The sequence below is a fragment of the Nycticebus coucang genome, chromosome 22 (assembly GCF_027406575.1).
Source record: "Nycticebus coucang isolate mNycCou1 chromosome 22, mNycCou1.pri, whole genome shotgun sequence".
NCBI classification, from domain to species: domain Eukaryota; kingdom Metazoa; phylum Chordata; class Mammalia; order Primates; family Lorisidae; genus Nycticebus; species Nycticebus coucang.
Window position 1 is genome coordinate 6174982 of NC_069801.1, and position 14153 is coordinate 6189134.

Sequence of the window (14153 nt, forward strand, 5' to 3'; positions counted from 1 at the left end):
CACACAGAAGGCAGAGTCAGGATCTGAGTCTGAGGCTTTTGTGTTCACATTCTTTTGACTCCCAAAGACTTTCTTCTCATTGACTCCTCAAGCTTTGTCCAGCCCCTGCCACATGCAGGCTGTGGCGCTAAGCACTGGGGGTGAGGGACGGGTGAGGACAGACTGGATGGTTCCTACATGCCTGGAGCTCAAGTCCAGCGAGCAGGACAAACATTTAAATAACCAACCACCCTATGATAGAGAAAACACCTGTGTTCCTAAGCGCCATAGGAGGACTGGTCCTCCTGGGTTTTGAGTTTTTGTGTTTTTTTTTTTGTGGTTTTTGGCCAGGGCTGGGTTTGAACCCGCCACCTCCAGCATATGGGGCTGGCGCCCTACCCCTTTGAGCCACAGGCGCCACCCAAGTCCTCCTGGGTTTTGAAGGCTGAGAAGGGCTTGCCCTGTGGACCCAGGAGGGAAGGGGCAGGGTACTGTTGGCCAAGAGAATAGGAGGTAGGCACAGCTGGGGTGGTCAGAGCAGCAGCTTGGATGCTGGCAGAAGAGGGGGGTGTGCCCAGGGGGAGGTCAGGCCGTCACTAGTACCTTCTGAGCCACTAAAGGGGTTTGGATTTTACCCTGTGGCCATGGCAGCCATTGCAGGGCTTTAGCTGAGGGACAACATCGTGAAGTTCATTCCTTCAACCAGAAATGAGCATCTGTGATGAACTGAAGATGCAGCAGTGGACCACATAGCCAAGGAGCTTACATCCCTTTTGGGAGAGAGATGCTATAAACAAATAAGTGAAATGTAAACAGACAGGCTTACTCTTGCCTGCATGCCAGGACCCAGTCCTCTCACCCCAAAACTCTATCCCCAAAGGCATTTATGATAGCCCTCTCTACAGCAAAATATTAGAAACAACACAAGTATCTTAAGGTTGGGATTGTTTGCTAAATCAAAGTAATTCCCATTATGGAGAACTACACAGGGAATAACCTCTGGCTGCTACATATATTTCTCAATTTTTAAAAAATGTTTAGAGATGTGGTCTTACTGTGTGGTCCAGGCTGGCCTCAAGCAACTCCCGTCCTTAAGCAATCCTCCTGATTTAGCTTCCTGAGTTGCTAGGATTACGGGCATGAGCCACTGTGCCAGGCTATAGGCTGCATTTGTAAGGGGGAAAGAGCAAGGTATAGGCCCATGGGCATGTACACATGCAACTTTGCAGGTGGCATGAGAAGAGTGGGCAATCTGAATATATTTAAGTATTTATTTATGTTTTCAGGCACAAACCAGGGAAAAAAGAACAAAAAAGTTAATTAAAATAGTTACCTATGCTCGACATGGTGGCTCATGCCTGTAATCCTAGCATTCTGGGAGGCCAACATGGGAGCACTGCCTGAGCTCAGGAGGTTAACACCAGCCTGGGCAAGAGTGAGACCCCGTCTCTACTAAAAACAGAAAAACTAGCCGGGCGTTGTGGTGGGCATCTGTAGTCCCAGCTACTCGGGAGGCTGAGGTAAGAGGGTCTCTCAAGCCCAAGAATTTGAAGTTGCTAGAAGCTATAATGACACCATGGCACTCTAGGTTGGGTAATAGAGTAAGGCTCTTTCTCAAAAAAAAAAAAAAAAAAAAAGAAAAAGAAAGAAAAGAAAAAAAAGTTACCTAAAAGGAGTTATCAGGGGAAAGAATGGGGAGGATGCAGTTGAAAGATGAGGTTTTCCGTATGCACCATATTTGGTAGTTTTGTCTTTGGAACCGTGGGCTTTACATAATTATAAAACAAAATTAAATAAAGAAGGAAAGAATACCTAAAACTCAAGGTAACTTGAAACATCAAAAATATAATAAAACAATTAAATAGTTGTACATTGATCTGATGGCCCAGAGAAAGAGTTTTCCATGTTATTTTAAACATAGTATTTTTATTATACCTCCTGGTGAGGTATATCCTAAGGATGTAATGTACTAAGAAATCTTAAACAGTACTCAGGAATTTTTTTTTTGTTTGTTTTTTGAGACAGAGTTTCACCTTGTCACCTTGGTAGAGTGGTGTCACAGCTCACAACAACCTCCAACTCTTGGGCTCAAGTGATTGATTCTCTTGCCTCGGCCTCCCGAGTAGCAGGGACTACAGGCGCTCGCCACAATGCCCGGCTATTTTTAGAGATGGGGTCTCTCTCTCTTGCTCAGGCTGGTCTGGAACCTGTAAGCTCAGGGCAATCCACCTGCCTCAGCCTCCTAGAGTGCTAGGATTCCAGGCGTGAGCCACCACTCCAGGCCAGTAATCAGGAATCTTGTTTGTAGTTATATTGGTATTGTTATTTTGAAACTCTGTGTGTGTGCAATTACTATCCTTTACCACCGTGTAGGCATATGTAATTATGTTAATGTTCTTAGTAATGAAATTTTCAGCATTTAAAAACAGAGATCCAAATAAAAATTTGTTTATTTATTTATTTGAGACAGAGTCTTACTCTGTTGCCCTGGGTACAGTGCTGTGGTGTCATAGCTCACCCTAAATTCAAACTCTTGGGTTCAAGTAATCCTCTTCCCTCAGCCTCCCAAGTAGCTGGGACTACAGTTGCCTACTATGACACTTGGCTAGTTTTTCTATTTTTAGTAGAGATGAGGTCTCGTTCTTGTTGCGGCTGGTCTTGAACTCCTGAGCTCAGGTGATCTACTTGCTTCAGCCTCTCATAGTTCAAGGATTACAGGCATGAGCCAAATAAAAATTTCAAAGCTACATATATTTGAGCTTGGCACCCTTAGCTCAGTGGTTAGGATGCTGACCACATGCACCAGGGCTGCTGGGTTCAAGCCCGACCACGGCCTGTTAAACAATGACAACAATAACAAAAAATAGTGAGGTGTTGTGGTGGGTGCCTGTAATTCCAGCTACTTGGGAGGTTGAGGCAAGAGAATCACTTAAGCCCAAGAGTTGGAGGTTGCTGTGAGCTGTGATGCTACAGCACCCTACCCAGGGCAACAGCTTGAGACTCTGTTTCAAAAATAAATAAATAAATAAACAAAATAAAAGCTACATACATTTGAACTGGAAATATCAGTATGAATTTATAAATTCCTTTTCTCTGTCTAAAAAGCATGAATTTCCTAAATCTGTCAATGAGAAGTCCCAGCAACAACAATAACCCAGCAGCAACAAACACCCTTGTAACCAGACTGTGGTCTCTAAACACCACTTTCTGCTACAAGGAATCAGGGTTCCTTGGAGAAATGGCTGACTCCAGATCTGGGGCAAGAATATTTATGAGGAACCTGGGATATCTTCTTAAGCCAGAAAACAAGAAATCTAAGACTCCTGTGTCCTGTCAAAGAAACACCGGCACCATCATTAGGGGGCTCCTGGGACAACTTAAGCATCAGAAGAACAATATCACAAAAAGAGTAACTGCAATGGGTCAAATTGTGTGTACTGTTCACACACGTACAGTGTGTGCAGACGTGTGCGGGCCCACAATGGTCCTAAAGAAATGAAAGAAAACTCACCAGTTCTCTGGAGGTTGTGAGGGCAACCCTTTATTTTTCTGTAAATTGGCAAATACAGAGGGGGAAAAAATCAAGCATTTGTCCTATTTTTCCTGTGCACGATGTATTCCAGAGTAACTTCATGGACGCCTTGGTTTCTCATGGCTGTCGTGAGAAATGACCACCACCTTCATGGCTTACAAGAATGAAAATTTATTTTCACAGGGTTCTGGACACCAGCAAGCTGAAATCATGGTGTGGGCAGGGCCAAGTCCCCTTCAGAGACTCCCAGGGAGGATCCCGGGAGTTGTGGCTGCTGCTTGTTCTAGGCGTCCCTCCGCCTGTGGCTGCACAGGTCCCATCTCTGCCTCTGCCTTCGCGGCCTTCTCTGCGTCTGTGTCGTTTTGCTTTTCTCTTACCTGCACATCTGCCATTGGGTTTGGGGTCTTTTAGATAATCCAGGATAATCTCATCTCAAAGCCTTTACTTAATTACACCTGCAAAGACCCCTTTTTCAGATAAGCTCCCCTTCACAGGCTCTGAGTGGACATCCTTTTGGCGAGGGAAGTTCTTGGAGGAATCCCAACCAGTAAAATCAGAAGGAATTGTTTTGCAACCTCCGTGGAATAAGGAATCCAGGTGACAGTCATGATTGGTTCCTAACTCCATTAGATAGGCAAGGGAGGGATCAAGCTGATGGCCTCGGGAATGAGCAGCGCTGACATCCTTCAACACAAAACAAGCTGGGTTCTGTGCTTCAGGGAAATCAGGATGTGGAATTCGCCTTAAAGAAGGAGGCTCCACAAGGACAAGATTTTTGTCTTGTCTTTTCTTACAATAAACTCCAAGTCCCTAAGAAGAGTATCTGTCCCACGCTTGGTGGCTCAGGCCTGTAATCTCTGTACTTTGGGAGGCCGAGGCAGGAGGATCACTTGAGGCTGGGAGTACAAGACCAGCCTGGGCAACAGATAGAGACCCCACTTCTATAAATAAATAAAAAAGTAGCCAGGCGTGGTGGTGCACACCTGTCATCCCAGCCACTTGGGAGACATCGCTTGAGCACAGGAGTTCAAGGCTGCAGTGAGCTGTGATTGCGCCACTACACTCCAGCCTGGGTGGCAGAGAAAGATCTCATCTTTAAAAAAAGGAGGAGGGGGAGGTGGAAGAAGAAGAAGAATTTCTGGCCTGGAATCAAAATGTGCTTAATGAATAAATTAGCATCCATACAAAGAAATATTAAAAATGAATGAGAACTACCAACTCAAGAGAAAAAGCATCAAAAGGGATGAACCAAGAATTTACAGGAGGAGAAACAGCAATGACCAATAGATTAATTCATGCAGAGACTCGCAGTCAAGGGTAATTAGTGCAATGACATAATCACAATGAGATACCATTTCACAACTCAGACTGGCAAAAACTTTAAAGGCAGGTGATACCAAGTGCTCTGAGGATGTGGAGCAATCTGCACCCAGTGGTGGGAGGAGTGTCATCAGGGACAACTACTCCAAAAACAGTTTGGTAAGAGTCTCGTAAAGACGAACAGGTGGATCTCCTGTGACCCAGAAATTCCTCTCCCAGGTATTCAGAATCGAGCATGTACATAACAGACAAAAACGTTCGGAGGAGTTTTACTTATCATTGGAAAATGTACGAAACAAGATAAAAGTCTGTCAACGGGTGAATGTAAAACAATGATATTTTACAAGATCACATTATGTAGTAATGAAGAAAGAGTGAACGAGAATTAGAAACATCAGCGTGATAGAGATTTGTGACCATATTGTTGAGCAACAGAAAACAAGCAGCCGGAAAAGCAGAGAGCTCGTGCGGCGCCTCCTGCCTATAATCCCAGCACTTGGGGAAATCCAGGCGGGAGTTTGAAACCAGCCTGGGCAACAAGCAAGACCCTCCCTCTACAAAAAGTAATAAAGTTAAAACAAATTAGCCAGGTGTGGTGGCAGGTGCCTTTAATCCCAGCTGCTAAGGAGGCTGAGGTGAGAGGATCATTCGAGCCTGGGAGTCTGAGGTTACAGTCAAGCAGCCCGGGTGACACAGCAAGACCCTGTCTCAAAGAAACCCCAAATAATAGTATCATATACAGACCAAATGTACAATGGTGGTCCCATTAGATTATAACACTGTATTTCTACGGCACCTTTTCTATGTTTAGACATCTTTAGATACACAAATGCTTACCTCTGTGTTATACTGGCCTGCCGTACTCAGTGACCAGCCCCACAGGCGTGTCGCCCAGGAGCAGCAGACCACACCTTCGAGCCCAGGTATGCAGTGGGCCGTGCCCCGAGTGTTGTGTAAGTGCACCCTACCAGATGTTTGCACAGCGTGAAACCTCCTAAGGAGGTATTTCTTAGAACATTATCTCCATCGTTGACATAATTTTAAGGTGGCTTACTACATAAAAAGGTAATTAACACCAAATTCAGAATATTGGTCACATCCATTATAGGAGGGAAAGAAACACAGACTCTTTCACTGTAATCTTTGTAATGATGGAATGCTTAAAGTGGGTGATGGATATGTGGGTATTTGTTACTATTTATTATTACTTATTCCTTTTAAAACAAGAATGTAATTATATCATTTTCTTACTTAAACCCTTCCAGTGTTTTCCCATTATACTTGTAATAAATTCCAAAGTCCTAATTTTGGTGACATCATTTGGCCCCTGGCTACCTTCTGGATATCATCTGTTACCATTCTCCCTTTTGTCCCTTGAGCTCTAGCCATGGTGTACCTCAGACAAACCAAATATGTTCCAACCACAGGGCCTTTGCACGTGCTGTTCCTGGCACTGAACATAGGGCGCAGACCTCTACTCTCTCTAGCTGTGCTTCTCCAACCTCATCACTACAAAGGCCACCAGACCATCTTCTATTCCCAGAGATTGACAATAATGAACTTGAGGTGACCCTGGCTCTCTCAGTTAACACCATGGTGGCAGCACGTCACCATTTTGCTCTGAACTGTGATCTCAGACCTGAGCCTGCTGCTTGTATGATTCTGTCTGGGGCAGGCTCATCTATGGATCAGAGGATGGGGCTTCAGAATGGCTCTGGAAGGAATGTGTCGTGTAGGAGGGAAGGACTGTCATCAGGTAGAAGCATGGCGGCCCCCAGAAGCCCCCTCCATGGGATCCCTGGCCCAGATTAGCTGTGTGTTTATTGCAGCCACTAGGGCCACGGGAGATTCTGCACTGGTCCCCAGCAGGAGCACAGTTCCAAGTGCAGAAAGTGGCTGTAGGGGGTCCCAAATGACCCAGACAAGAATCAAGCTGAGCACTGACCCAGCTCTTGGGGACATTTTATTCATAAAGGTCACCCACGTTTATATTGTGCTTCAAAAGTTCCCGAAAATTTATGGATCTCAGCTCATCTTGATCCTCATAGCAACAGCATGAGTTGGGGACTTGGAGTCCTGTTAGAAGTGGGGAAACTGAGGCCCAGAGTTGATCAGCAATAGAAGCAGTGTGGGGACGCAGTCACCTTCCCATTGTGCTGTGTTTCCCTTGTGGCAGGTGGAGGGCGGGAGGACCCAGGTGATGCTCCCATCAACATGGCTAAAGCATCCAGAAAAATCATTACTTTCAGCACTTAAGAAAAAACTGGTAGGACAAAAGGCTTTTTGTTTTTTTTTGAGACAGAATCTCATTGGGTCACCCTGGGTAAAGTGCCGTGGCATCATAACTCACGGCAACCTCAGACTTTTGGGCTCAAGCGATCCTCTTGCCTCAGCCTCCCAGGTGGCTGGGACTACAGGTGCCCTCCACAACCCCTGACTAGTTTTCCTATTTTTAGTAAGGATGGGGTCTCACTCTTGCTTAGGCTGCTCTCAAACTCCTGAGCTCAAGCCATCCTGCCTCAGTCTCCCAAAGTGTGAGCCATGGAGCAGCCTGGATTTTGGAAGCATCCTGCAGCCCCGAGCAAGCTGTCACTTCCCCTGAGTTTCCTGTGAGCACATGTGTTCCAACAGTGATGGCTCATTGGCATTAGTGTGGCTCTCACGCAGGGTGGCAGGCCTGGGCACTCTGTTTTCGGGAAAGGAGGCTGCAGGTCTTGCTCAATAATATGCTGAGAGTTTCCCGAGGCCCTGCTGTGGCAGGCACCCCCTTCTGGAGGTCAAGGTGGTGGGGGAGGTAGGTAGGTGGCCCCCATTCCCGCTATAGGAGTGCCCCAAGTGGGCGTTCTGGAGGCAGGTCCTGGCTGGCAGGGTCGACAGAGAGGGCGAGTCAGGAGAAGAAGGTGCCTACCAGGCTCAGTGGCTGGAGGGCAGGCGCAGGGGAGGTGGCACAGCCAGGGCGGGTGGGGCGGCAGGAAGCAAGGGAAGGGCCTGAGTCAGAGACTCTCGTCTGTTCAGGGAGCTGGCCTGAAACCACCTAGGCCTGTCCACTGCTGCCAGCCCAGCTGGGAGGTCAGCCCTCCGGCACAACCCTGGGCCTTCCAGGAGCCCTGGTGCAGCAGGGCAGGGGCCTGCTCCTGACCTCCTCTTAGAGACCTCCTTAGGGACAGCAGAAATGAAAGGAAGAGAGTCCCCAGTCTGGGAGAGAAGAGGAAGGTGGGCACCCAGGAAGGCATCTGAGGAATTCATTGTCCATCCTACATACAACACTTGTGGTTAAAGAAATCTCTAATTTTTAAGTTTTAAAACCTTTTAGTAAATGTTAGACAATTATGCTTGCTCAGTTTTGAAGTAGCAAAAGGTTGGCCATTCCTTAAATGTCTAAATCTGTTTGGAGACGGGAACAGGCATGAACTGTGTGTGTGTATGTGTGCACGCAGAGAGATCTGGCAGGTTCCACAGCAAGGATTTAAATCATAAGTTCTCCTGGCTGGGTTAGATTACATACATATTTTTATTATGGAATGTCACTGAACAAGCATTGTTTTTGAAATAATAAAATATATAAAGCAGATGATAAAATGAAAGCAGCAAACTTATCAAGAATTTTTTCACCTGTATCCATTCTAAGAGGCACCGTAGGTGTGGCTCCACCCATTACCCTCCCTCCAACCCAAGTTTCACCCCAGGTGAAACTTACTAAATGCAGAATATAAATGTCTACATACAATAACTAAGAAAATGCCATGAAGGCTATGTTGAACAGTTTGATAAGAATATTTCAGATTGTATATGAAACCAGCACATTGTACCCCTTGATTGCACTAATGTACACAGCTATGATTTAAAAATAATTTAAAAAATTAAAAAAAAGAAACACTGGAGTGTTAAAATAAGATGATAACTATGTTTTAAAAAAAGAATTTTTTCTGCATTTAAGATTTTTAATTTTTTAATAGTCAGTATATTAGCTCTGTTTGTTTTACTTTTATTGAAGGTTGAAAATGAAAGTTTCCAATCATCCATTGACATTTTTGTAACTTGAATGGAAACTGCGAATATTATGGTTTTGCTGTGTTACAACTTTTTTTTTAATTTTTTATTTTTTTGCAGTTTTTGGCCAGGGCTGGGTTTGAACCCACCATCTCCAGCATATGGAGCCCGTGCCCTACTCCTTTGAGCCACAGATGCTGCCCGACTTATTGTTAATTTAGGGTTCCACTTTTAATTATTACAAATAAAGTAGGAATCTGGCAGAATTTGGTTTATAAACCAAAACTAAAACAAAAAGGCTTCAAGGGTTATTACTTTGGGGGTAACATTCACCTTTTAAACTAAATTGCCGAGGTCAACTTTGCGTTCTGAAAACTTTCTCCCTGCCACTGCAGGGCACCTGCCGCCCCCAGCCACGCGGGGCGTCCTACCCGGGAGAGCGGAGAGAATCTGTTCTTTGAACAGCCACGGGCATCTGCACATTGTCAACCGGGAGAAAGTCACCTGACCGGTTGCTGAGGCTGCGAGGAGAGGCGGCGAGACCCCCTTAGTAGGACCTGGAGTTTCAATGTTCAGATATTGGCTTCCCTAAGCTCCTAATACTCAGAGAAAATTCTGAGAAACAAAACATCTCTTGGACACAGCTGGTCAGCTGCTCCGTGCCACTTTCAGTGGATGTTCCTCCGGCCAGAGCCAAGAATCTTCTGAAATGCCTTCTGAGTTGGTGCCGTTTTGTAAAAAATGAATGCAAGCGAGGAAGGTTCTGCAGGAGACAGATTCCTGCGCCAAGAGGACGGGGCGGCCCTTACAGGGAAGGTGCTGCCCTCCCGTGGCCACTGTGGGTACGGCAGGGCCGGTGCCCAGGGACCAAAGCCATGGGCTAGCAGCACCCAGCCCATTTTCCGTATTAGTAAACTAAGGCGCAGTATCCTGTAATGTCTTGTGGCAAGTTACAGGTGTATCAAGGACAAAGAGGAGAGTCATGCCCTAGACCATCCCAGCGAGATGTGGAGTCGCTCTGGGCGTTGGTCCCTGCTTCCTCCATGTGCTACTTTTCAGATTTCTTTTTTTTTTTTTTTTTGTTTGAGACAGAGCCTCAAGCTGTCGCCCTGGGTAGAGTTCCATGGCATCACAGCTCACAGCAACCTCCAACTCCTGGGCTCAAGCGATTCTCCTGTCTCCGCCTCCCAAGTAGCTAGGACTACAGGCACCTGCCACTAATGCCCGGCTAGTTTTAGGTTGCAGCCATCATTATTGTTTGGTGGGCCCAGGCTGGATTTGAACCCGCCAGCTCAGGTGTATGTGGCTGGCGCCTTAGCCACTTGAGCCACAAGCACCGAGCCTGCTTTTCAGATTTCTAAGCACCTTTGCCTCTGGATAGTGGATTGCCCCCAGCAAAGATATGATGGACAGAGGGAAAGTGGTCACTCAGATGTTCCCTCTCAGGCCTGAATAAGTGACATCTGAGTGCTAAGGCTGGGCAAGCCACTATTGGCTCCTGGAAATCTCAAGCCTTACACAAGTACAAGTCAGGGGCCAGAGAGCAGAAGAGGACCACCTGGCCTTGGTGAGGGAGGCCAGTGTGGAAGGGTGGCAGGTGGTGACCTGCTGGTGACTGCTGGGCCAGGTTGTACAGAAATTCCTCCCTGGCCTTAGCCACATTTCTGAGCTTCACAAACCCACGGTTCCCAGCTAAGACCCAGTGGACCCTGGGTCAGGTGGACCCTGTTCAGGTGGACCCTCAGGACTAAGCAGGGAGGCTGGAGGGTGAGGGTCTGTTATCTCATCACCCACGGCAGGCAGGACCAGAGGATCTGCCCTGACACAGTCTCCCAGGGGGGGTGATGGAGCTCAGCTCAGAGTCCTGGCCCTGCCACTTCCTCATTAACCCCTTGGAACACATCTATGGAACAAAGATGTTGGGGTGGGGTCCATTTTTTGGAGTGCAGCTAGGCAGCCTCTGCTCCACAAAGGCAAGTCCTTGGGCTGGTTTTAGGGTGTTGGGACCCTAGTATTTTCTAAAAGTGGATCAAATGCCCTGCTGGTCTCTGTGCCAGAGTGCCCACCCTGACCTGTGGGTGGAGCCAAGAGAGGCCTTCACTGCACCTGGAGTGGTGCTCAGGCATCAGCAACCAGGAAAGCCTAGTCATGCTTGTCTTTCTCAGATGCAAAGATCCAGGTGGGCAAACAGCCATTGGTAGGCCCTGGTCCGGAATACTAGATGGGCCTGCTGGCCTTGTGAAAAACCAAAGGGCCCAGGGCGGTACCTGTGGCTCAAGGAGTAGGGCACTGGCCCCAAATATTGAGGGTGGTGTTTCTTTCTTTTTTTTTTTTTTTGCAGTTTTTGGCTGGGGTGGGATTTGAACCCACCACCTCCGGCATATGGGGCCAGCCCTCCACTCCTTTGAGCCACAGGTACTGCCTGAGGGTGGTGTTTCAAGCCTGGCCCCAGCCAAAAAAAATAAGGGCCCTGAAGATCTCCCCTTCATCTCTCAGGGTGCAGTATTCCCACACATGAAGTCACCAGGGCATCCATATGATGCTCGTTTAAGAACAAGGTGCAAAGGCCTAAGTTTCTTGGTCCAGGTGCCTTGGGTACCAAATGGCAGAGCAAGATTGAGAATCTGGTCTCCTCTGTCTTAGGCAACCATTGGAGGGACACTCCTACGATTTTTGGTTGATGTTCTCCATCAGAGATTCAAATTCCTTCATGGCCAAGAGGCTTCTCTTTGAAATAAAACTACCACATTAGGGAATGTAGGAAACACAGCAATGTCAACAGAGAACGTAATTCTTAGTGTGAATTAAAAAGCGTACAGCAGGTAGTTTAACTGCAGTGCCTTTCTCTGGGGTTTAAAATGATGGATGTGATGAGGAGGAATGGGAATATCAGAGGCGACTGACTGGGGGATGGCCTGAAGTGGTTGGCTCAGTTTTGTCCTAGGTGTGGCATGGCCTCTGTGTATGGGGTTTACAGACTGAGCCTGGTAGGCCATGTGGCCACCCTACTGAGCTTCATCTCCTTTTTGGGCTCTGGAATCAAATCTCAGCTGTCCTTGGAAGGATTATGAGGGAAGGGAAGGTAGGCAGTAGACCATCCTGTGATGTAGGTGAGGTGAAATAGTTCAGGACTGTGTTCTCTGGGGAAAGGTAGAGCTATGTCTGAGAAGGCCTGGCCTGGGACCTCTGAGAGCCTGAGTGCAATGAATCAACCTGAGAACTCCATCTTTCTACCACAGGAAGAAGAAGCCTCACGTGGAACTTTGGCAAGGGCTCTGTGGACACTAGTAGTAAAATAAAAATAGAATAGAAAATGCCCAAACTGTGAATATAAAAACTAAGCAAAGTTAATCAATATAGCAGAAGACTAGAAAATAAAAAATAATGGCAAGAACATATAAGAAACAAAGATTAAAATAAGATGTAGATGAACAATGATTGTAACAAATATGAATGGATTAAACTTTGCTATTCAAGGGCAAAGACTCTCAGATTGTGCCTCTCTCAAATAGGACACAGAAAGATTAAAAGTACAGCGATGAACAGATAAATACATCCCAGGCAAATGCAAGCAAAAATAAAGAGTCGGTGGTAATGTGAATATTAATACAGAATCCAAGGCTAAAGGTATCAAAGATAAGTTGAAAGAGTAGGCGGAGCATATATCTGGGATGTTCAGGTGAGATCAGTATGGCATTTCAGTAGTATTGGGGGAGGGTGCAAGTCCTTACCTAGAACACGTCTTCCTTAGGGATCTCTGGGTGGGGCGGCTAGTGCTCTTTGCCCTCCCAACTCACATGGAGTTGAGACGGGTGGAGACCGGTCAGCATGTTCCATCCTGTTGACCACAAGGATTGTTTTCAGGGATAGATGTGATTCAAGTGGCCCAATCAAATTGAACCCCCAGAATTTGGGGGGGACTTAATCACAACATGTGCAAAACTAAACTCACGTTTTTTCTAGAAGTACTTTTCCTGTGACCCCCAATTCAGTAAATGGTATCAATGAAGGATGTAAAAAACAGCAAACATTTTTAACATCTCCCTCCCCTCCCCACCATCCAATCCCCTTGAATCTCACCTAAACACGGCTCAGCTCCCTGTAGCCACCTCTGACTTTCACTGACCTCTCTCTTGTTCAGTGTTTTTCAACCTTTTCTATCTCACGGCACACTTGAACTTATAGTTAAACTTCTGTGGCATGCCTAAATTACGTTGATCAAAAAAAGAGTAAAAAAAGTATATATATATATATATACTTACTGTGCTTTGAATTTCTTTTGAAAATAATTAAAAATTTAATTAAAGTTTTTAAAAATGTTTGCAGCGCACCTAAGAGCCTCTCACGGCACACCAATGTGCCACAACACATGGGTTGAAAATCACAGGTCTAGTTCAAGTTGAAACAGCCTTCTAATTTGTCTCCTTATATTTCCTTGTGCTTCTCTCCACACTTGTTCTATTCCAGCCCATCCCCCAGGCTGGAGTGGAAGAAATCTTTTTGAAGTGGGATTCTGGTCATAGCATAAGGTTTGAGTGTGGTCTGTGGGTCAGGCCTGCAGAGTAAGCCTCTGGTTCCAAAATGTTGATGTAAAGGAGGGCCCTGAAACTAGACAGCCCTGCAGGCCGGCTTGTTAAAACCAATTCTTTGGCTTCACCACAGAGCTTGTGATTCAGCAGGTGCGGGGGCAGGTGGGGGGATTGTGTTTCTAACACCTTCCTGCCACACTGATGTGCTTGAGAACCACTGGTGGGCTTATTTTAGTTTATTGGAGGTCTGCACTGGGGTACGGTCTAAATCCCCAGCAGGCAACGAAATGTTGCTCTGACTTACTTTGTTCTTGAATGAACAATTTCATTCAAGATTCTCTGTTTTCAGAGGCAGAAAGCCCAGATCAAACAGGTGTTAGCAACTCTGGGAATCCACTGTTTCATTTGGCAGAAAACTCTACGTGACACTGGCTTCAAGCGCAGCTGGGTCCTAGTGCTCAGACCACAGTGCTCAGACAGAGGTGAAGCCACCCTTCTCAGCTCACTCTGGGCTGGCCCTGTCCTCAGGTGACCATTGCCCTGTGTGGCTCTCAGCATGTGCAGGATCCTGGCCTCTCAGCTCAGCAGCTGAGGAGGAGAATTGGCATGGAGACCCCCGGTCTAAAGTGAGGCCCTGAAGAGAAAACCTTGAACAAAGGGAGAACAGGGAAGACGGTCGCCCAGAGAAGGGGACGGCAAGGGAACGTCGAAGCCTGGGCCACAGATCTGGGTGTGTGGGGAGGGAAAGAAGGCCTTGAGCATTCAAAACACCTGCTACCCCCTACCTCCACCCCTGCTTTAAG

At 46.6% G+C, this 14153-nt stretch overlaps 1 protein-coding gene across 1 annotated transcript in view; it reads right to left on the minus strand.

Annotated features, from left to right (window-relative positions):
- Nucleotides 1-3791: 3791 nt before the first annotated feature.
- SLC2A7 (solute carrier family 2 member 7) overlaps nucleotides 3792-14153 on the minus strand; it is a 31791-nt gene continuing 21429 nt past the window's right edge. Inside the window, exons 12-13 of the transcript XR_008376963.1 lie at nucleotides 12553-12659; nucleotides 3792-3896 (exon numbers count right to left, since the gene is read on the minus strand). The gene's annotated coding sequence lies outside the window, so the exon portion shown is untranslated. The remainder of the gene's footprint in view (nucleotides 3897-12552; nucleotides 12660-14153) is intronic.